Genomic DNA, 24,018 nt, shown 5'->3' with positions numbered 1-24,018 from the left:
AGTGGGAACTCTGGTCTTTTTCCTGATCTTAGAGAAAAAGCTTTCAATCTTCCACCATTGAGTATAATGTTAGCTGTGTGTTTGTCACATATGGCTTTTATGATGTTAAGATGTGTTTCATCTATATCCAATTTGTTGAAGGTTTTTATCATGAAAAGATGTTGTATGTTGTCAAATGCTTTTTCTGCATCTATCGAAATGATCACATGGCTTTTATCTTTTATCCTATTTAATGTACTGTGTCACATTTATTGATTTGTGTATGTTGAAACATTCTTGCATCCCAGGAATAAAACATTTAATGTGTTGTTGAATTCAGTTCACTAATATTTTTTTGAGAGTTTTTGCATTTATATTCATTAGGAATATCATTCTATAGGGTTTTGTTGTTGCTGTTGCTTTTGTTGTTGTTGTTTGTAGTATACTTATCTGGATTTTGGTGTTAGGGTAATGCTGGCCTCATAAAATGAAGATGAATGAAAGTGTTCCTTCCCGTTCAATTTTTTTGGAAGAGTTTGAAAAGGATTGTTGTTAATTATTCTTTTAATATTTGGTAGAACTTATCAGTGAAGCTATCTGCTCCTGGGCTTTCCTGTGTTGGGAGGTTTTTGATTACCAATGCAATCTCCTTACTTATTATTAGTCTATTAAGATTTTCTATTTCTTCCTGATTCAGTCTTGGTAGGTTGTATGTTTCTAGGAATTTATCCATTTCTTCTGGTTTATCTAATTTTTTGGTCTATAATTGCTCATAGTAGTCACTTATGATGCTATTTATTTCTGTAATACCAGTTGTAATGTCTCCTGTTTCATTTCTGATTTTATTTGAGTTTCTCTTTTTTATTCTTAGTTGGTCTAGCTAAAGGTTTCCCAATTTTGTGTTTATCTTTTTAAAAAACCAGCTTAGTTTCATTGGTTTTTTCTAGTGTTTTTCTGGTCTGTATTTTATTTGTTTCTGCTCTAATCTTTGTTATTACCTTCCTTCTCCAACTTGGGCTTAGTTTGTTCTTCTTTTTCTAGTTCCTGGAGGCATAAAGTTAGGTTGTTTGAGATCTTTCTATTTTCTTAGCATATGCATTTATTGCTATAAACTTTCTCTCAGAACTGCTTGTGCAGTATTCCATGTGTTTCCATTTTCATTTGTTTTGACATTTTTAAAATTTACTTTTTATTTTCTTCTCTGACCCATGGATTGTTCAGGAGTGTGTTCTTTAGTTTCCACATGCTTGGTAAATTTCCAGCTTTCCTCTTGTTGTTGATTTCTAGTTATACTCTTGTGGTTGGAAAAGATACTTTCTATGATTTCAATCTTCTTAATTTACTAAGATGTGCTTTGTGGCCTACCATATGATCTATCCTAGAGAATGTTCTGTGTGCAGTTGAGAAGAATGTGTATTCTGCTGCTGATGGACAGAATGTTCTGTATATGTCTGTTAGGTCCATTTGGTCCAATGTATGTTTCAAGTTCAACATTTTCTTTTTTATATTCTCTCTGGATGATCTATCCATTGCTGAAATAGGGTATTGAAGTCCCCTACTATTATTGTATTGTCAAATTCTCCCTGCAGAATTGTTACTATTTGCTTAATATATTTAGGTGCTCTGACATTGAGTGCATATATTTACAATTATTATATCTTCTTGATGAATTGACTGCTTAACAATATAGAATGTTTCATGAATTTGTATGTCATCCTTGCACAGCAGCCCTGCTAATCTTCTCCGTGTTGTTCCGATTTTAGTTATGTGTTGCTGAAGCAGGCACAGCCCATGGTATTGTGAACATATAAAATTGTTGTTGTTTTAAAAGAGCTAAGTTTTCAGGTGGATTTTAAACAGCAATAAATAATTGATAAGGACTTAATCTGATCGATGAGTCTAGAAAGAGAGGTTGAGGATGCACAGCCCAACTCGTTCTCTCATTCATCTTTTGGGAGTAAGCAACCCACTGAGAATCCATGTTCTCTTTTTGTCATCCAGGCCAAAAACCTTACAGGATTGAGATGCACTGATACATATTTTTCCCAAATGCTAATAAGCCAGGAGTTAAAATCAGTATTTGGCTGAAATCAAAGCCAAACCCAAATACTGCCGTAAGAGAAAAAAGTAGGCGTCAAGAATATATCTGAAAATAATTTTAAAAACTAATATAATAATTTTAGCAGTCACAAATTGAAAGATGATTAGTGAAATGAAAATGTTTTAAATATTTTTTACAATATATCCCATTTTCCTTTCTCTTTAAATTCTTTGTTATATCAAAATTAAAAAGTAATTTATCAAGATTTTGCACTTTTTCCTTTTCTCATAAAATTTTAAGGTGGCAAAAACTGTAATTTAACTCATCCTCACAAGATGTGAAAAATTCTCAAATAGGACTTTTTATTGAAAACACCTAATACCTTTGTATGGGTTTTGGCCTTGACACATTTCTGTTACTTATTTTTATGTGAATTTCGTTTTTCTGATTATCAGAAGGCTATTTAACAACTCCTGTGTTCCTGTGCAGTGTTGAATTTTCTTTTTAATTTTTTAAGGTGATTTTTCTGAGCTGTGTCTGGTTTTGTTTTTTTGCTCTATTTGTCAACCCCACTTTCCTTCATCTATGTTGTTCCTTCCCAATCAATTTTGATTTAGCCCCTCCTATTTTACCTGAGTATGAGCCCTTTGGAAGGTGGGAAGGTGATGCTGCTAAGCCGTCAGCTGGCTTACTGCAGGGCCGCTTGCCTCACCTGCTAATCTAGGGACAGAGCCCTCTCATTTCTGCTATTGCTCTCACTGGCCACTGTGCCTCCCCATGAGGGGCCATTTTGGGTCTCCTACTGTCAGGTTGTCAGTCATCCCATGGCTTCTCTATGCTTTCTCCTAAACAGATGCTGATAATGCCTTGGTCTTTTGGCTCTTGCTGGTTTGCATTTTGGGGTTCCTGGAGTACCCTGTCACCTAGTTTTCTTGTAAATGCTGTCCATTACTTTTTTTTTCATTTCACTGTCTTTTTTATGTTGGAATTTGGGAAGATCTAAAAGCTACACCTCTTCCACCACTGCCATCTTTTCAGAATTTGCTAAGAAGAGTTTTACCACAAGTTCAATCTTGACTGCCCATAATTTGAAAGTAGGCATCTGTCATTTTTACCTTCTGTCAAAATAACCAGGGTTAAGGTCAAACTTAGGTGCATCCCTATATATCAGTGATGTCTCTGTGATCTGGCTGCCCTGGCCCCAGATGGGTACATTGAATCCTGGGCTCCAGTGTTAGGAAGCCCCCACGTGCACATAAATAGAAGCCATGTTCTCTAGCCCAGCACTTACCAGGTAAAAAAATTTTAAAGTTTACCTCCAAATGCTAACTAACTCCTTTATAGCACTTTTTGATTACTTCAGAACTTGGACAGGAAGAGTTTTTCCCTTTATTATATGAAACATAAATTAGGAGTAAAATATCAGAGAGCACTTTATCACATGCATCCTTAACACACGGAGATTGAGACATTCGGCAGAGTTGGGGAAGGTAACTTTAAGTTTTGGTGGCTCTTACTAAGTGTTGCAGGGTGCATTATGTCCCCCCCGCCAAATAAGGTATGTTAAAGTCCTGACCCTCAATTCCTCAGAATGTGACCTTATTTAGAAATAGGATAGTTGTAGATGTAATTATTAACTAATTACATGAGGTCATACTTGAATTGAGTGGAACCCTACTCCCATAGGGGCTAATGTCCTTATGAGAACATGGCCATGAAGACTGAGAGAGAATGCCACGTAACAACAAAGGCAGAGATTGGACTTATGTAGCTGCAACACAAAAGATCGCCTACAAACCACCAGAAGCTAGGAAGAGGCAAAGGAGGATTCCCTTACAGGTTTCAAAGGGAATGCAGGCCTGTTGACACTGATTTCAGACTTCTAGACTCCACAACTGTGAGGCAATAACTTTTGTTGTTTTAAGCCACCCAGTTTATTGTGTTATGGCCCCCAAGGCAACAAATACTCTAAAGGCTAATGGGGGCTTCTTATCTTTGTGGTCCACAGCCTGTATCCAGCAATGCAGCTGGTTTTGTCGTCACAAAAGACATAATAAGAATCTCACTGAGTCTGTGGTGAACACAGAGCTCAACCCTCAAGAATTTGGAAGCATGGAATGTCGACTAAATCTCTTGAAGAAAATCTTTTTCCTTTAAGTGAATGTTCGCCTTAGCCACACCAACTAAGAAAGGGCTTGTTAGGCTCTAGGTCAATGTCAAATTACAGCAGTCTGTTACTTGCAATAGAGAATATGCTAAGTAATATGGTGTAAATGAGCTTGAGGACAATGTTGGGGAACTACAAATTTAAAAAAATCTCCTGCCAACCAAGAGAAATTCTCCACAAAAATAGAAGGGGGAAAAAAGTTCTATATTGAATGAGCGTTAAACCAGAATGTGATGCGCATCTCAAGCAATCCCCTAAAAGATTGCAAAAGCAGAAAAAATCACATATTTTTATATAGCCAGGCAGATACAATTCATTCCATAAAAGTTGTCAGGATAAACACTAATCAGTTCTTAAATAAGAAGACTTGACAGTACTATTTGTCACACAGAGTTCACCCTAAATTTAAATCTGGTAATTGGGGTGACCATCTATGTTAGTTAATTGGCTCTATCCAAAGGAAAACAGACTTGTCATATCTTTATGACAAGAGGTCATTTTGTAATTTGGAGCAAGGTTCCCGCTCAAGTAAACTCCTACTTTCCCACAGAAACTGGGAAATAAGGTTTCTGTCTTTTTTGACAATTACATCTCAAAGAGATGACTTCTTGGCAGTTAAGAAACATTAAATTTTCAAATAAATTATTGCAGTGGCTAGATTCAAATGAAATAGCATTAATTCTTCCTTTTATGCTTCTGGCTCCTGTAAGAATTGAATGACTTAGTAAATCAGTTTGCCATTGCTAGTTCTCAGACTCTTCCAATGAATTCCCTTGGACATAGATCCTTAGCAGTTGAGAAAATACTGTCAAAAGTAATAGGGGCGCCTGGGTCACTCAGTCAGTTAAGTGTCTGCCTTCAGCTTATGATCCCAGGATCCTGGGATGGAGCTTCACGTCTAGTCTCAGGCTCCCTGCTCAAGAGGGAATCTGCTTCTCCCTCTCCCGCTCCCCTCCCCATCTCGTGCTCTCTCTCTTGCACTCTCTCTCTCAAATAAATAAATAAAATCTTTTTAAAAAGTAATTAATTTAAACCAACACTTTCACAACTTTATTTTGTGACATGCTCCATGAAATAGTTTCATGGTTGTGGCAAAGATTGTTCATGGTCCTCTCCTCCTCTCCCACAAAAATAGAATTTTTAACCAGGCATGTGGCTACACAGAATAAAGACTACATTTTTAACCCTGTTTTTCAAGTAGGTAAGGTCACAGAACTAAGTTCCTGTCAATAGGATATAATCAAAAGTCACTTTACAACATCTAGGAAGTATCCTTGATAGGTTAGGGGATTCTCTTCTTTTCATTTCCTCCTTCCTGCTGGATGGATTGTGGATGTATTGGTTGGAGCTGGAGCAGCCACATGGAACCATGAGGTGGTCTTTTTTTTTTTTTAAGATTTTATTTATTTATTCATGAGAGATAGAGAGAGAGAGGCAGAGGCAGAGGGAGAAGCAGGCTCCCCGCGGAGCAGGGAACCCGATGCGGGACTCCATCCCAGGACCCTGGGATCATGACCTGAGCTGAAGGCAGACGCTTAACCGACTGAGCCACCCAGGCGTCCCCATGAGGTGGTCTTAACAATGGAAGATTGAGCCATGATACCCTAAAGAGTCAAAGTTGCTCCAGACTATGTATCTGTGGAATTTTACTTAAGAAAAAAATAAAGTTTTGTCTCATTTAAGACACTAAGACACTTATATTTTAGATTTTTTCAGTCACTCCTAGTTAAACTTAATCTTAATACAATAGTCAAATATATTTGGGAAATTCTGCATATCTTATCTCCTGCTCTATTAAGAGATATTGGCATATAAAGACTCCCAAAAGATCTGCAGCAAAATAATATTTTTAATTTTGTTTAATCCTCTATTCCCAGTGTTTTCTTTTTTTAACACACTACAAGGAGAGTTAATTTCCATGTTATTAGTACATAATAGAGGGCCCTGCTACAAATGCAGTAGATTTTCTATAACAATACAACTTTGCTAGTTTTGTTGCCATTTGAACAACTAGGATCTCCATATCCCTGAGATGTAGTCTAATGAATATTTAGCTCCATACTTTGTTCAGGGTGATTTTTCAAATCTATATTATATTACCTGAATCCTGTGAGCAAAGGTGGGTGGTGGGCAATACTTCCAGAGTCTGAATTAAGTTGTTGCTTAAGTGGTTAAGTCATCTATAGATATTTCAGGTCATGTACTTACTGAATTCTGTTAACACTGATGTCAAAAGTTTATAATGGAAAGTATTCATTCATTTCTTTTACAAGCAGTCTCACTGTCTAGGGTCTATCCTTCAGTCAGATTTGGTTCACTCAAGAGGAATCACTGGATGACTTGATCATGAGCTACAGCTATAAATCAACTTTGTGACACGTCATCTAAGAGATACCTAAATTACAATATTGAGACTTGACCTTAGTTCTTCCACAAATAAAGCTTTAAATGTAGCTTTAGCCTGACCAGCAATATATTTTATTCCTGCAACTTTAATATCTGCTGTTACTGAGAAGAGTATCTTTAATAGTTCCATAACTTATCAATATTCCTATTAAACTAATATAAGGATTCCTGGAGGGCCATGGCTTATTTGTCTTTACAGCACCTTTGGTGACAAGCACAGGGCACATGTAGGAACTGAGGTTATTGCTAGGTGGGATAGAGTGCAATCACCAGGGTTAACCTTACCAAGCCCAAAGACAGTTTTGCAGAAGCTGTATTTCAATACTTTGCTTTAAGAGTGCCTCTTTTTCTTTGCTTCTCATGAAACAGTTAAGGGTTTGTTGGGGGTTTTTTAAACAACTTAATAGAATCTATTTTAGTTTCCCAATATTTGAACTAGTCTTGATGCACATACTCAGATGTGAGAGGCAAGAAAGTGTTAAATTATGCCGAGGTCCAAGTCCTCTCTAATCTAATTAATTGAGTTACACTGATATTTTTAGAACCTTTAAGACCAGGGTGCTCCAGAGCTCAAGTCTATCTGGCCCCAAAAGCCGTGGGGAGGCCCTGTGCCCCACACACAGTTTGCCACCTTGCATTTTTCTATAAGGATAACGCTATGTTCTGTCATGAAAGAGTTTGTTTGGCTTCTGCAAAATCGGTGAAGTTTGGGCATCTTCTCTCTTAGAATTGGCATTTTAAGTTCTGAAACATTAAACAAACAAAATAACATATTGTTGTTGTTGCTGATTGTAAAAATGAACAGATCCCCGTTAGAGAAGGATTCTGACTTTAATTCTTCCCTCTGAAGCAGGAGCTGCTTGGGAGGGATTCGGCAGCTATCATTCAAAATAGCATCGAAGGCAAAGTCTTTACTGTGCTTGGAGAACCATACGAAAACACTCTCTGGTAGTCTCTTTAAATGAAATACAAAATAATCCTGCCAAAACTATACCCACGTTTGAAGCCATTCCCCCAAAGATACAAGGTATAGTTTTCTATGGGCCATTCCCTATTAAAATTTGAACTAGATCAGTGTTGTAGAGCTTTCTTTTCTTGCCTTGTTTAACTCATGTTTTCCCTTCCTTTTTAATAGTCTCGAAGTATTTTTGTGACTCTAGAACGGTGATTTTCAAACCTGAGTGCGCATGAGGCTCAAAATGACAGAGTGATTCAGTACGACTGGGCTGAATTCAGGTAATCACATTTATAACAAGACCCAGATATTCATTTCTTTTCTCTTCTGTAACACATTGGGGCCTGCATCTGGCTATTCCCCATCACTGCCTCTATCTCCTTTTTTTTTCCACAATCATCTGGGGACAAAAGAAGCAAGCTTTTCCCCTCCCTTTTGATATCTGGACCTCCTAAAGTAAAACTCCATAAAATAAAACCATATTTAGCCAAGTCTGTTCCTTGATATGCTAAATGGGGAACTAACTGGTGGTTGTGATTTTATTTAACACATTAATGAATGAGAGAGCCAGTAAGATAAAAAAAAAAAAAGCTGGTTCAAAAGCACACACATGTGTGTGCATGTGCACACATGTTATTAGGAATGTTGAAATAAATTTGCAAATAGATTAAAAAACTGGTCAATAATCCACAGGGCCACAATCAATTGCATTCTACATGAAAATATCCATTTGCATTTCTATGGACAAGAATAATTTGTGTTACTGTAAGTTTTCTAAGACTTACAGAGTTATAAAATAGCTCAAACACTGGTCTCAGACCCCTGTAGAACTGGACAGCCTAGAAGGGTGTGCAAGTAATTTTTTTTCCCATTTAAATGTCTTCCGAATTTTTCCTGACACAGCCAGAGACCTAAACTTCTTTATCAGTAAAATGAGAGATTTGGACTAGTGACTTTTTTAAAAAAGATTTTATTTATTTATCTGAAAAAGAGAGCAAGAGTGGGGCAGGGAGTGGGGCAGGCAGAGGGAGAGGGAGAAGCAGGCCCCCTGTTGAGCACGGAGCCCAACACGGGGTTCTATCCCAGGGCCCCGGGCTCATGACCTGAGCCAAAGGCAGATACTTAACCAACTGAGCCACCCAGGTGCCCCTGGACTAGTGACTTCTGAGACACTTCAATTCCAACATCTTATTACTCTGTTTTCTTGGCCATAATCTATGTGTGTGCACAAAACTCATGAGATATTTTTGTTGCTCTGTCAGAATTATTGCAGTCATTTTTATTAGTCAAATCAGCCATAGCTATGAGTATATCCTCTTGCAATCTCTGTCTAAAAATAAAATTAAATACAAATTCTGCCTTTCTCCTAGTTACTGTTAGGCCATGTGTTCATATGTGTGTGTGTACTTGCAAGTGAAAGCAGAACCTGAGCATAGGTATTCTAGGCATATTTGTTGTCTCTGCCAAATGCTACCTATGGAAGAAACTGGTAACTTGGTTAATGTGACAAGTCAGGACAATATTGTGTAGATTTTGCAGATCATTGAGAAGGAATGAATCAAGATTTCTCCAATTCTTTTTTTTTTTTTTAAGATTTTATTTATTTATTTGAGAGAGAGAGAATGAGAGACAGAGAGCACGAGAGGGAAGAGGGCAGAGGGAGAAGCAGACCCCCTGCCGAGCAGGGAGCCCGATGCGGGACTCGATCCAGGGACTCCAGGATCATGACCTGAGCCGAAGGCAGTCGCTCAACCAACTGAGCCACCCAGGCGCCCAAGATTTCTCCAATTCTTGTAGACTTTCCTGTAGGGCAAATATAGCAAACCTTTTTAAGATTGCTTTGTAATGGCGGAGGTGGTCATGGTAGTGTTAGGGGTGTCAAAAAATGGGTGGTGTTGGTGGAGGCCAGTGTTAGGGCAGTAGAGAACTAGGAAGATACTGACGTGTGATTTTTTTTTTTTGTTCACTTCATTTCTCCTCTATTAGACTAAGCTTTAAACTTTAAAGCAATGGAGAAGAGGCAGAGAGCCTCTTTAGCTTTGTAATTTAACAAATGTTTGTTGAAAGAATAATCAAACTAGTTTCCTTTCTGGAAACAGAGCGCCCAGGTATCTTTTTTTTTTTTTTAAAGGTTTTTTTTTGTTTTTGTTTTTGTTTTGTATTTGATAGAGAGAAACACAGCCAGAGAAGGAACACAAGCAGGTGGAGTGGAAGAGGGAGAAGCAGGCTCCCCACGGAGCAGGGAGGGAGCCCAATGCAGGGCTTGATCTCAGGACCCTGGGATCATGACCAGAGCTGAAGGCACCCAGGCACCCCGAGCCCAGGTATCTTAAAAAGCTATCTATTGAGTTTATAAAAATTCTACCATATTTGAAGGTGTGAAAGCATGCATTAATGATTACATGCAGCTGATATTTTTTGAGAATATTCTGCTTTGTAGATTTTATCAGGTAAAACCCCATTCAGTTTAGAAATCATCACCAAAACTCCTTTTTTATTTAAATTTGTTTATTCTCATTTGAATGGTCTCATTTTAACTAAAACAATATTCTTGATGGCAAAACATAAAAACAATCACATTTCTTTGTTTCAATCTTTCTTTTCTTTCATCCTAGTCATTTCAGTAAAAACAGAGACCAAAATGACTGGGTAGCGTTGTGGAGGATTTCTGGTAATAATACACCTACACTGTGCTGCAGGAAGTAGAAAGTCCATACCTGATACCCTCAGTAACTTATGACTTGAATCATATAAGAACATAGGACTATTGCTACTGAATGTTGAAGATTTATATCCCAAATATATTTTTCTGCACCAATAACATAACATGGATTCAAGGGGCAAAAATAGCAAAGCCTAGATCTTATACACACACATATACATTTATATCTGTCTACATAGATACACACATGCATGAAAGTGGTTCCAAGTAAGGTGCAGGAGATAGACGTAGAGGATGGGATGATGAGAAAAAATAACTAAGAGTAATTAACACAGTTTATATGGGAGCCAAATGACATTCATTCATTAATTTTATCATCACAATAACCCTGAGAAGTAGTTTCTAGTAACACCATTTTACGAATGAAGAACATGAGACTCAATAGTAAATAGTAGAGCCCAGATTTGAAACGTTCTGCCTGATTCCAAAACTAACAGACATATAAGAAGACTTTTCCTTTTGTCCCTGAACTGCAGCTAGGGCTCCAAACTAAAGCCAAAAATCAGTGAGTATGTCCACATTTTAAAATCAGAGAGCTGCCAGCATCTAGGGCCAGCCATATTCTCCCAGAGCTTCAACTGGCAGAATTGCTCCTGCCACCAATCCTAGCACCTCCCACCTCTGCTTCCCCCGCCAAAAGGACTGAGAGGGAAAGAGGTGTAGCTTTCCCTTCCCCGAAGCTAATGGCAAGGAAAAGGGAAAAAAGAATTTCTTCTAAAGATTAGGGTACCTACAAGAAGTGGAGGACAATATTTTTATCCTCATAAGAGGATTTGGTTAAAGAGTGGACATGTTGTGGGCGCCTGGGTGGCTCAGTTGGTTAAGCGACTGCCTTCGGCTCAGATCATGATCCTGGAGTCCCAGGATCGAGTCCCGCATTGGGCTCCCTGCTCAGCGGGGAGTCTGCTTCTCCCTCTGACCTTCCCCCTCTCATGTGCTCACTCTCTATCATTCTCTCTCTCTCTCTCAATAAATAAACAAAATTTTAAAAATTAAAAAAAAAAAAAAGAGTGGACATGTTGCTTCTTCCACCATGTGATGTGAATAGGGACAGAGATTTGGAGAGAGAGGGCAAGGTAAGATCCAACGGCCACTCTGCCTGTCATCTGTCAGTTTTCATTAGAAGATGGATCCCATGTGTCCCTGCTGAGCTCACAGTTTGCTAAAAGATGAGAACCAGGGCTATAGCTTTGGGCAATGTAAGGTGTGTGTGTGTGTGTGTGTGTGTGTGTTAGGAAGCAGGATGGTAGCAAACAGGGTCCCCCTCCCCCACCATTAGTGAAGGATGGAGCCTCCTCATCATTCTATCTAGACCTTGTACACAAGTGCAGTCATGGTTAACCAAGAAGAGGTCTGTAACTCTACCCCCCTTCCCCCACCCCCACTTGAAATACAGTTGGAAGAGGGAGAAGGAGGTGGATACAGATGCATCCATGATCCCTCCAGGCAGATCTTGCCTGAGCTGGAGGTAGGAGAAGATGAACTTTGAATCGTGTTTGAGAATAAGACTGAATCTTAAATGCTAGAATTAAACTGTTCTAATAACTAAAATAGGCTGAAATTTTGTAAAGACTGGCCAAGATGTTGTTAAGAAACCCAATACTAGAGGAAAAGGTTGGAGGGAGAGGGTCATTTAGCATAACTGCCAGGGGAGTTATAGGAAAATATAGAACCTTTTTCTTTATATACCCCCCTCCCTTAAAAAGTTAAGCATAGTTACCAAGCAAATTATTCTGTCATTCTTTTCTCTATGTAATCCTGATATGGGTATTGAGTCAGAGGCATATCTCTAGCACTTCAGGGCCCTTCTTAAGACTTCCCCAATTAACTGAGACTCCTCAAAGCTGGTAAAGGTTCATATAGTTACTTTCCCCTTAGGTGTTCCTGCCTTTGTTGGGCATCCATCTCCCATCAATCTGATGGGAACGTTCTTGGCTGGTTCTCTTTGTCTAAGCTCTAAGATGGAGAAAGATGACTATAACTTTCTGTGCAGGACCAGTGGATCAAATGCTTCAAAATATTCTCCAATTCAAAGAGTTTTAAGTCTTTAAATGGCAGGTTTAAGCATTGTGCCTTTGTAAGACATGCCACTCAAAACCTTGCCCTGCCCCCCTTTCCCTGATCCCTATTCTTATGTACTCACAGAGATACCTGAATCTTCAAGGAGTAGTATCTAATTTAAGTTTACTGAGCCAGTGATCACTGTGCTAGATTGAATCATTGGTTCTAATTCTCTCCCTTTCCTGTGTCCATGCCTTTTGCAATTGACCTTGCAATCCTGTCCACTAAAGGAGCTGAATATATTTCCCCAGCCCTTGACTTTGGCTTTAGCCATATGACTTGCCTTGGGCAATAGAATGAAATGGAAATGACAATGTACCAGTTATGAGCCTAGGCATTAAGGGGCCTTGCATATTGCCTCTCATGGACATGTAAGTCCAAGCTTTTGTTTCAGTCACTAAATTTTGGGATGGACTTTATAATGCACTACAGCTAACTGATACAATTATTGTTCTACTACAGGAAATAAATATGATAGAATTTAAGCCAGAAAAAATGCTATTATTTCCAGAATAATTTCCCTTTTGATTGCATTTGCTAGCTTAATAAGTTATTATGTTAATTCCTATTTGTATTATTTACTGAAATAAATGTATTTCCTGGGATAGTCTAAGAAGTAAATGTATCTATACCCTCATTCTGTAGCACTCTGGGAGGACTGTCCAGTCATTGCTGACAAAGCATACTCCTAGATATATCATCATAGTACAGGATGCATGTGCAGTTCATTTAAAAAGCAGCTAAATGCTTGATGTGTTGCAGTCTAGAACTTCATTTATGAGTCACTTATTTAGAATTCATAGAAACAATATTTCCCCATAGAAACAATATTATAACGTTCCAAAAGGCCATTTAGCCTCATAATAAAACTGAATGATATCAATAATGCCAAGGCATCCAAAGGACATGTTTTCTCTCACTGCTCAGATTTCCTTCTCTCTTTTGGCCCCCCTTTTTCTTCGTTTGCTCTTTCCAAAGGAAGAGGAGCAACTGATTGGTTGAAGCCTAATGTTCATTGGGCCACCTTTCCCAAGTGGGCAGGATCACTGTAGAAAAGGTGATAAGGACCCTCACTATCTCAGCTCTGTCATCCTCCCACAGTTGTTTGGCTTCATGGACTTGGAGTCTGCTCTGCAGCCTCTCTCTCTCTTTCTCTCCCCCTCTCTCTGCCTCTCCTTCTCTCCCTCTCTTTTTCTTCTTCCCAGGCATACCTGAGATTACAGTTCCCACATTTCATATTTTCAAAGGCAGCAGGAAATTGCAATTTAGTCTCAGGCCTAAGATAGGTTTTCCATCACAGAATACGTCAAATTCTTTAATCAAGGAGTTTAAAAAATGCTGGTTCAGATTAATAGATCAGTGTTTAATTTCTCTTATTTGACTGGTGATCCTTACTAAATGCATCAGTCATAAAGCTGAAGTGCCAGGAATAGCTGGCATTTAGAAGTCTTAATACCCAATCCTTAATGCTCCCTATTCCTGTGGAAAAATTCTTCCTATGTTCCAACTGAGGAAGCTGGGGCACATCTCAAATGCATCCTCCTTTCATGTCCTGCGTGGGGGACGGCTCCACTTCACAATGACTCCTCTTTTGGAAGAATCTCCAGTTCTTTTGTAGAGAAGTAGTGGTCATGTTTTGTTAGAAAACGGACATAAAAGTTGATTTTAGAAAAACTAAGAGAGGTAGTAGAAAATATATGTGTTCCATTTCTTTAAAAATTGCATAAAAATGCATTAACTCATTTTTCTCTGTTCAGAATGCAGAGATTTAGCTGTTTCCTAACCTTGGCTTCAACTGATCAAAATTTATTCTAATATAAACTCTCAACATCATTTTTTCAGAGAACTCTGACATTCTTCAGTAACATCACTATTTTAACTAACATTACTTTTTTTATAAAGATTTTTATTTATTTGAGAGAGAGAGAGAGTGAGAATGAGCAGGGGGGAGGGACAGAGGAAGAGGGAGAAGCAGACTTCCCGCTGAGCAGGGAGCCCGATGTGGGGCTCAATCCCAGGACCCTGGGACCATGACCTGATCTGAAGGCAGCCGCTTGACTGACTGAGCCACCCAGGCATCCCATAACTTTACTTTTTTATTTAATTAAAATCTTATTATTAATTTTTTCTCATATTTTTAAAAAATCAAACTATTTAGTATAGACATATGACCTTTCTGTTTGTAACCAGAATTTTCTCCTTAAATTCATTCTGAAAGCCATTTCTCTCCATAATCTATACCTCATAAGAGCCTCATGTACTGAGAAAGATAATTGAATTGTCATTGAACTGTTTTCCCTACAAATTTTATAGCCAGTAAAACTTTACTGGTAATCATATATTTTAACTATAAAAATTTAATAACATTAAAACTGAGATTTTCCAGCCCTCATTTAATATAGCTGGTATTTAAAAATGAGCTGAAATCTATGTATCATGTCTTATATACAGTTCAAATACTTGTAAAGGCCATTGTAAGACTTCACTTCCAGGTAACAGGTGACTTGAGCCAAGGGCTTAAAGACTAAGTAAGATTATCTTGTAAATCAATTCTGAGTACCCAGCAAAAGCACTTTAAAAACTCTCTCCGGAGTGCCATATTCTTACTGTTGAATGGCCCACCCCAGCTGGACCAGTGGCAGTGGCTAGCCAGGTCAGTTGCACAGGTCCTGGCTTCTCTCTGTGGCTGATAGAGATGGGAGGCTTTGGTGCAGTAGGTGGCTGACTTCTCCTATGAGGAGGAAGCTCCTCTGTGGAAGACACCAACATTCTGAGAGAAGCAGGGACAAGCAAGGAAAAGAGAGAGAGCCCTGGCAGGATTTGATCCTGGCTTCATGTGCCCAAGCACCAGATACATCCCTGTGCCTCCCACAGTTACATGAGTGACCCAATTCTCTTTAAAACAGATCAAAATACTCTTCTCCTTGAATAGCAGAAATAGGGACATGTCTAGAGCCTGGCACTACTTTTGGTCACTGCACAAGCCATGAGAGAGCTACCAGCTCATGAGGCCTCAGAGAGACCAAGGAGGAGGGTGGGGGTCCCAGGGTCAGCTTTCCATAGAGAACATGGGTATGAGCCACACCCTTTTGAGATGCCCCTCTTCCTAAGCTTTGGAGGAAGTAAGGGATGCCATCCTGGCCCTCGTACCCAACAGCTTTCGCCTAAAATGCATGGAGTGTTTCTTTCTTTTAGAAATCATAGCAAAACGACTACTAGTAGTAGTTTACAAGTCTCTTTTACAAGAGATTTTAGTTTACAAAATCTCTTCTACTGATTATAGAATTGGGGGTGTAGTATCATATATATAAAGAAACCATCAACTAATCAGTATTTCAATATAGAACTAGGACTTTATTGTTATTACTATCAACAATATTAATAAAAGTTTGGGGCACCTGGGAGGCTCAGTTGTTAAGTGTCTGCCCTTGGCTCAGGTCATGAATCAGGCTCCCTGCTCGGCGGGAAGCCTGCTTCTCCCTCTCCCACTCCCTCTGCTTGTGTTCCTGCTCTCGCTATCTCTCTGTCAAATAAATAAATAAAATCTTTAAAAAAAGAAAAGTAAAACATTTTGCTCTTTGGGCTTCCAAGGACAAAAAGCATGCATCCAAGGAAGCAAAACAAAATCCAGAAACTGTAGATATGAATCACTTGTTTCCTGAGTGTGTGTATATGCATATATGTATACACATATAATATACATACACTAATCACAAATGTAAAATAAGGATTTTATACATAAGAATGTGTGTAACATAGGAATTACAAACATACAATTCCTTTTTAGTGTTTAAGGACCACAGCTTAATTGAGGACAACTTGGGGAGAAATATTACCTATTAAGTTTTATGCTTTTGATCCATTTATGTAACTCTTTCTTTTCAGGACTTGTTTCATAACAAATAATGGCAGAATTTACTCAGTGTTTCTAATAAAAACTATTGTAAATTGTGAGAAATGAAATAAAAATGTTGGTAAATGACCACTAAGAGATAATAAATGGGAGCTAAAAACAGATCGAAGACCCAGCTGTGTCACAATAATTAAAAGGGTTTGAGTCTAGCTGGATAACTGCCTTAATTCTCTCTCACTTTGACCCTGATAAAGGAATTGATGAATGACATGAATTTTAAGAGGTTACTCAGTGACTTCAAAAGAGGTGTCCCAATAATGATCGTACTAATGACTCAATTGAATTTCTAGCTATAAAAATGATGCTTATTTGCTCTAATTATGTATGTATATACTCAAGCTGTAAGCTCTTTTTTATATAGAGCAGCTCCTAAGGAGTAGAAATTAAGGTGTGGCCATCAAGCGCCAAACGGCCTGACATATAGAAATGTTCAGGTTTTCCTTTGAAGGTCCAGCCACCTTACCCTAAGTCTTTTCATGTGTCTTATGTATATTGCTCAGCAGTGTGGGCATAGACACATTCCTCCTTCCTTTCACAAAGAGAAGCATTATGGTGATTTCTTGATACTTCATGCCAAAATCAACGGTAGGTTATTCAAAAATGGTCTAATCTGAGTATTAGAGAAGTATTGTAAAAATTCAGAGTCTTTGAGATTAAATAATAAAGATCTAAGGCAAGAGGAATTGTAAAGCTATTCAACTACCCCATATTGACTCCTGCTTAGAGAACTTTTTTCCCCAGATAATACAGGGAATGTGCATAGCACTAATTAGACAGGTTATTTATTGATTCATCACTCAGAGAGCTACATGTATGTATAGGATTATTCATAAATGGTAACATGTATTAATTTTTAAATATTTTTTCTAGATCCTGATGGGTTAGACAGGCATCATGTTATAGTGATAAGATAAGGAATGGATAAACTGACAGACATGAAAAGAGGGAAGAAGGGACAGTGAAGGGGAAATGGATCCACTATGACATGCAAATATAAAGTTCCCTAGCTAAGAACAATGAAGCATTAAAAAAAATACATGTAAAGGTATTGTGGTACTTTTCCATTAATTTTTCAAAGGTCTTGACCTCCTAAAGAAAAATTTCTGACTAAAAGGGGTTTTCCTCGCCACCCAGTTACTTCTTCTGCTGGGTCCTACAGAGAAATAATGCTCTTATATTTGGCCCTTCAGACAGTTGCCACGGAAATGAGAGCTGCAAACACTTTCAGCTTTCTGGCTTCGCTGTGGGATCCAGTGTCACCATGATTAAGCTGTCAGAGAACCTCCTTAAGTACAGTTTTACCTGATAAGTAAGAGTTTCCAGAAAAATGGTGACACATACAGGAAGGAAAATAGATTGTTTAACTCACTCTGAAAAATCCCTTTGATTCATAGACTGTCTACATGATTGAAACCATCTCTTTCTCTAAACAGACTCTTCTCAATTCACAGACAAGTACCTCAGGGGACAAATAAAATGCCCCTAGCTTTGCATAAAGAAGTATCACATTAACAAAAGGAAAATAGGGTGCCTGAGTGCTGAAGAAGTAAGAAAGCAAAATGTTAAAATTGGGGGAAGCCAGAGTGAATGAGAGGGAGAGAATCAAATGCCATTTAAACCATTTTGAGGAATATTAAATATGCTATTGGAAAAAAGAAAAACCGCTGTGGATGTCAAAGAACACTGGCTTTTCACAGAAATGATTGGATATGGAGGGGATCTACAGCAGTGGACTTGAAACCTTGTTATCTTTCTGTTCCCAGCAAAGAAGACCTGGCTTCTCTGGGAAAAAACTCTAGCTTTCACTCTGAAACCACTGAGTAGTTCTACTCCATGTCATTGACCCCTAATGAAACTCTTATTGATTCAGGTCAGTGTTTTTCATTAGTTTTGGGATTAGAAAAGAGAACACACCACTCCCTGTGGTATCATGGCTGCAAATGAAAGAATTGGTTGGCAGAAGCCAGTGTTTAGACAGCTACTTGGAAGAAGACTTTTCAGATAATGGTGGAATAGGAAAAAGAAGTTGCAACTTGAAAAGATTGTACCCTCCATCTTACATTCGGAATTTATAAGTTCTTTTAGTTAAAAATACCCCTGTCATCTATATGCTTGCTGGTGGGTGTCTAAATTATTGCAACCATTTTGGAGAGCAATTTGGAAATATCTAGAATATTTGAAGATGTGGATTCCATACAAACTAACAATTTTACTACAGGTGGATGCTATGGACTGCATTGTGTCCTCCCAAAATTCATATGTTGAAGCCCTGACCCCCAATGTGACTATATCTGGTGATTGGGTCTTTAGTAGGTAATTAAAGTTAAATGAGGTCGTATGGGTGGGGCCTTAACTGATAGCATAAGAAGAGATATATCTTTCTCCCCCTCTCTCTCATTCCCCCTCTTTCTGTCATGTGATGACATAGCTAGAAGGTGACTATCTACAAGCCAGCTGAGACCTCTCACCAGACCCCAACCATGCTGGTACCCTGATCTTGCACTTCCAGCCTCTAGGACCGTGAGAAAATAAATATCTGTTGTTTAAACCACCCAGTGTATGGCATTTGGTTATGGTAGACCAAGCTGACTAAGATAGTGGCTATCCTAGAAAATGTAAAGATATTCATTATATTGTTGTTCCTAAAAGCACAAATATGGAAACAACCTAACTTCTTCTAGAAAAATAAATATATACACTGTTTGTTCACATAACAGAATTGTACTGAGCAGTTGAAATGAATGAACAATAGTAACAAGTATTAATGTAAATGAATCTCAAAAATATAATGTCAAGCAAAAAATCAAGCTGTAAAGGGTATTTACACATGCTATCACGTAAATTTTGAAATACCTAAAACAGTAGTTTATAATTTTAGGGATACATACTTGTATAGTAAAAGTACAAACATCTGCCTGGAAGTTATACACACCACCTACTTCTGAGAAGAAAGGGAAAAATAATAGTGAAGGCAAGGAAGTGACTTTTGCTATATGTGTAATGTTTTATTTCTTAATAAGAAATGAGATTTGTGCAAATTTCAGCAAATTGCATCTTTTAAATCTAGGTGGTAAATGCATGGTGCCTGTTATATTATTTTCTGTTGGTTTCACATATTTGATAAATAAAAGATGTTTTACCTTGTCATCTGGGTTTTCAGCAGTATGATAGTACTTTTTAGACAGATAGTTCTTATCCATCTTTTATATATGCTGCAATAGGAAGCCCAGAGAAGTTAGGTCATATGGCCAAAGTGTCCCATCTAGTTAAACAGTGACTTGAGAACTAGAAATGAGTTGTCTGTCCATAGCACACTCCATACGTCTGTTAATTTTCTGCTGTAGAGACAATGACTCCAACTTTGTCATCTAAGACAGAAATAATCCAAATCACATCCAACTGTGGAATAGCACATTTGAGCTCACTGGATCTTTTCTGTCCCCCAAGTCATACTCCACGGTTGATGTGTTACTTATTTTGCTTACTCGCAGGCATCCACACGACTTAGGAGAGTTCAGATTTTCTACTTTCGAAAAAAAGTATATGAGGAAACAAGACTGCTTACTGATCTACAAATTTTCTGAAACAATTGAGAAGTTGGCTGAAGCTTTATAAATGGGAATTTTACTGGTTATAATTAAGTTTGGTTAGAAGATTTTAGTCAGGAAATTTATATTCTTTATAAGACAGATTTTTAAAACTGTTCAACATAGATTTACAGCATGAGAATTAGAAGCCATTTATACTGAATTTCCAAATTAATCCTAGTAATTGAGTTTTTGAAAAATGAATGACATGAAGGATTGCACGATATAATATTGAAACATTAGGTAGGAAATATTCAGGGATATTAAGAGTAAGTGTTTTTTTCTGCCAACACCTAACATATTCAGACAAAAATAATCATTATCTAATCTTTATCATGTTTTACATAGTTGGGGCAAGAAATTTTGGCTTTGTAAATTAGGTAGTGTCAACTCACTTCAGTTAACTGATAGGATTCTTTAACCTACATTTTATAAAATAAATAAATAAATACATAGGACTTGAAGGAAGACTGAACTTCTTTTGAGAAATAATGACTAAATACACAACTTTTGCATAATTTCGTACTAAAATTGACTAAAAATACAAAGCTGAGGAGAGATGATCACAATGGCTGGGCACAGACACACACACACACTACATGCTTAGCCAGCTACAGGTAAGAACATGGGCTCTACACTTGCTCAAATTAGATAGCTGTGTTTTTTTCCATTATCTACATTCTGCTGATTCTTTAGTGTGTCCCAAACAACATCTGTTGTTTCCATCATCAAAGGCCTTATCTCTATTTGCTTATCTGACTGCTCAAAATTAATTTTAAATCTTATTTTGATAAGTAGTATTCCTAAAATGTTCTTTCCATTCAACATGCTTGGCAAAAAGTTGTGTGCCCTTTGTTCTCTGGCCAAATGCCTCAATGATATTCCCATACTGTGTTGATGGAAGGGATATTTTAACTCTAGTCTTTTGGGCAGGAAGAGTGCCTTTTTTGATTGGATTTGAGAGCTGTGAATTGTATAAGACTGATGAATCACAGACCTGTACCTCTGAAACAAATAATACATTGTATGTTTAAGAAAAAAAAAAAAAGAAGATAGTAGGAAGGGAAAAAATCAGAGGAGGAGATGAACCATGAGAGACTATGGACTCAGAAATAAACTGAGTGTTCTGGAGGGGAGGGGGGTGGGGGAATGGGTTAGCCTGGTGATGGGTATTAAAGAGGGCATGTATTGGGGCGCCTGGGTGGCTCAGTCGGTTAAGCGTCTGCCTTCGGCTCAGGACATGATCCCAGGGTCCTGGGATCGAGTCCCACATCGGGCTTCCTGCTCAGTGGGAAGCCTGCTTCTCTTCCTCTTCCTCTGCCTGCTGCTCTCTCTCTCTGTCAAATAAATAAGTAAAATCTTAAAAAATAAAAAAATAATAAAAATAAAGAGGGCATGTATTGAATAGGGCACTGGGTGTTATACACAAACAATGAATCATGGGACACTACATCAAAATAAATAAATAAATAAGTAGGAAAAAATATTAAAAAAACAAAACAGTAAAAACATAAGAACCATGACACTTCTTGTGTCCAACCCCTAAACACTTCTAAGGGCACGGCAGTTCAGGGGTGTTTTGTAAATGATAGCATGGGGTTGCTACTCACATGCTACTTTATGGGTTTTTACTTCATTATTTTTATGTGGTTTGATAAGTGACTTATCCACATTATTTCCAAGAGAAGTAAAAGGTACTTACATATTTCTAATAACAAGACAGAAAGAAATAATGTAATACAGTGTAATTATATATTTTTTCATTCCCTTAAAATTAATTTAAAGGACCTTATTTGAGAACATAATTTATTTTGACTATGGGTGTTTCTTTGTTTATATATAGTTAGTTCTTTTGTACATGCCAGTTTTTCCCAAACTGAATTCTGTAGAACTGTGTTATTAACTCTTCTGTTAAGTGTGAAGGAAAAAAAAAGTGTTCAATTCTCAAGTAAACTGGTATATTTAGGGTTAGAACAAATTAAATAAGTTTCATTTTTGAAGACCTCAGAGCCTATATGTGACTATCCATTATACAACACAAGAAATGCTAAAATATACAGGGTAACACCCTTCCTTTTTGATTTTTATTATAGAATGCTTATTTGTATCACTTAGACACTGTATTTATTCATACTTAGGCAGATTATATAAACTTGGACTTAACATTTCTAAATTGGCATCCTAACCCAGTTTTTAAATGCAACTGAATTTTTTACTTTTTATTTAAATTATAAAATTTATGTTCATAGAAATTCAAACCATATATAGGTATGATGAACAAAAAGCAAATACCTTTACCTTCTCCTCCCCCAGAAGTAACCACTGTCATCAGCTTAGTAAGTCTCTTCTTTCTAGTCATTTTTATATGAAACAATTGGATTCCGACTTCATAGGGGAAAATGTCAAACATCTTCAAAATTGGATTGGAGGGAAAAATATTTTTTAAAAATCTTCAAATAAGGGTGCCTGGGTGGCTCAGTTGGTTAAGCGACTGCCTTCGGCTCAGGTCATGATCCTGGAGTCCCTGGATCGAGTCCCGCATCGGGCTCCCTGCTAGGCAGGGAGTCTGTTTCTCCCTCTGACCCTCCCCCTTCTCTCTCATTCTCTCTCTCTCAAATAAATAAAATCTTTAAAAAAAAAAAATCTTCAAATAATATATTTCCCCCATAATTCCATGGCTTACATTTTGAATAGTGTTAGATTTGATTTTAAGTGCAATTCTTGACTTTTAATTAACAAAAGTAATTAGTTATCATGAAAGTGAGATAAAGAATAATACAATTTCTGTAAGTCTTTCCCCAAATTGTGCTAGATAAATTACATCTTTAACTTTGATCTTTCCTTAAATCCTTCTCTGATTTACATCAAACTACCAAAATAAGCATAAATCAAACCACACCTTCATTCACCAAACTGAGATAAGACCTCAACGCCCTCTAGTGGGGTGACCTCCATCCTCCATCGTTTATGACCAACCCCCTGGGTCCAGTGGGTAAGATGAAGTAACATGAACTCTTACTGTTAGAATTGTACTTCCCTCCTTCATTCATCCAACAAATATTTAAACTTGTACTTAAAATTTTCTGGTAGAAATGAGTCATCACCAAGAAAGCAAGGGAAAATTATTTTGGGAGGAAATGTCCATATATAAAATATCAAGTAATAACTTTTATCACTTATCATCAGTCTCTGATCTTCCAAGTTATCCACTTGCCTTGACTGCCTACTCTTGGTAACCTCATGACTGTCTACTTTTTAACCTACAAAGATTTAAATCTATTCTTTCATTTAAAAAAGAAAAACAGATTCATCTTTTTCATTGGTTTCACTTCTCTGGATTTACCACTTTCCTTAAGTATTACTCCACTCACTTTTCCAAACAATAACAAAAAGTGTTCAGGAACCACTGAATCCATTTGTCTGCTTTTCCCCCTTTGGAATATGGGCTATCAACCTCCCCCACTTAAAAGATAACACCTGTTGCAAGGAATGATGAGAGCACAGTGCTTAAGAGCACAGAGGGTGGATGGACATCTTGGCTCTTTACATAGTTGGGCTACTGTGGACATTGCTGCTATAAACATTGGGGTGCATGTACCCCTTCGGATCCCTACATTTGTATCTTTGGGGTACATACCCAGTAGTGCAATTGCTGGGTCTTATGGTAGCTCTATTTTCGACTTGAGGAACTGCCATACTATTTTCTAGAGTGGCTGCACAAGCTTGCATTCCCACCAACAGTGTAGGAGGGTTCCCCTTTCTCTGCATCCCTGTCAACATCTGTCATTTCCTGACTTGTTAATTTTAGCCATTCTGACTGGTGTGAGGTGATATCTCATTGAGGTTTTGATTTGGATTTCCCTGATGCTGAGCGATGTTGAGCACTTTCATGTCCATCGACAAATGAATGGATAAAGAAGATGTGGTGTATATATATACAATGGAATCTTATGCAGCCATCAAAAGGAATGAAATCTTGCCATTTGCAATGACGTGGATGGAACTGGAGGGTATTATGCTGAGCGAAATAAGTCAATCAGAGAAAGACATGTATCATATGATCTCACTGATATGAGGAATTCTTAATCTCAGGAAACAAACTGAGGGTTGCTGGAGTGGTGGGGGGTGGAAGGGATGGGGTAGCTGGGTGATAGACATTGGGGAGGGTATGTGCTATGGTGAGCGCT

General features: G+C 37.8%; 1 non-coding gene across 1 annotated transcript; it reads right to left on the bottom strand.

The window, feature by feature from the left end:
- Positions 1 to 1,659: 1,659 nt before the first annotated feature.
- LOC115942612 (U6 spliceosomal RNA) lies at positions 1,660 to 1,766 on the bottom strand. The gene has a single exon (XR_004077248.1). It is a non-coding gene; the product is annotated as a U6 spliceosomal RNA (small nuclear RNA).
- Between the last annotated feature and the right edge of the window lie 22,252 nt (positions 1,767 to 24,018).

This window comes from Leptonychotes weddellii, chromosome 2, assembly GCF_054177405.1.
Source record: "Leptonychotes weddellii isolate Sample4059 chromosome 2, ASM5417740v2, whole genome shotgun sequence".
Taxonomy (NCBI): Eukaryota; Metazoa; Chordata; class Mammalia; order Carnivora; family Phocidae; genus Leptonychotes; species Leptonychotes weddellii.
This window is presented reverse-complemented; position numbering and strand designations above follow the sequence as displayed.